Here is a 966-nt window from a genome sequence, read left to right as displayed (position 1 = left end):
AATGGTTTTAGGCAGTGCTGCTGAAAGGACCATAGCTTTTACTTTACCATCTTTCCAATTTCAACTCCTTGAGCTTTCAGTGGCCCTGCCACAACATGGAAAAAAAATTGTATTATCCAAATGGAACAACATGTCCAGAATGAAGGACGTTTATTTTCCCTGTAACAAGCTTCATGCAACTCCTCAGTTTCCAGATTCTTTGACAAGACTGGCTCAGATGCTGGTGAAAAATCTTTGCTTCCCAGCAGTGGATATGTTCTGGTACAGCGCAAGGAAGTGTCAACTTTACAAGATGAGGAATTCAGACATTGGCTCTATGCCTACAGATGGGTTCTAGGAATACTGGGATTCAAGGGTAGAGTGAGAAGAGATTATTTGAGTGGAAAGAGTTTTTGTGAATTGTTAACAAAGACCAGACCAGATGTGCTGTAGAGATAGATTCTTGGGGGATAGAGGTTGGAGGGGGAGCTAAGCAAGAGTGGTACAGTTGTTATATATCCTGCTCAATGTTAATCCTTATGGGTGGCACGGCGACACAGCGGTCAGCACTGCAGCCTTACAGCGCCAGGGATCCAGGTTCAGTTCCAACCTTGGGTGATTGTGTGGAGTTTGCATGTTCTCCCCATCTCTATGTGGATTTTCTCCAGGTGTTCTGGTTTCCTCCCACACTCCAAAGATGTGTGGGTTAGGTTGATTGGCCATGCTAAATTGCCCAATAGTGTCAAGGGGACTAGCAGAATGAATATGTGGGGTTATGGATAGGTGGATTATTGTCGATACAGGCTCGATGGGCTGAATGGCCTCCTTCTTACTGTAAGGATTCTATGTTCTATGTCTTTAATAAAGAGTAAAATTGAAAGGGTGGGGATGGGGGGTGTGCGTAAAACCATTGGATCACATCAGTTTCCCAATGGCCAGGTCAGGGGAAACTGGCCTGGTGTGTAATTCAATATAAAACTGGACTTA

Source organism: Carcharhinus amblyrhynchos, chromosome 6 (genome assembly GCF_965287045.1).
Source record: "Carcharhinus amblyrhynchos chromosome 6, sCarAmb.v2.hapA, whole genome shotgun sequence".
Classification (NCBI taxonomy): domain Eukaryota; kingdom Metazoa; phylum Chordata; class Chondrichthyes; order Carcharhiniformes; family Carcharhinidae; genus Carcharhinus; species Carcharhinus amblyrhynchos.
This window is presented reverse-complemented; position numbering follows the sequence as displayed.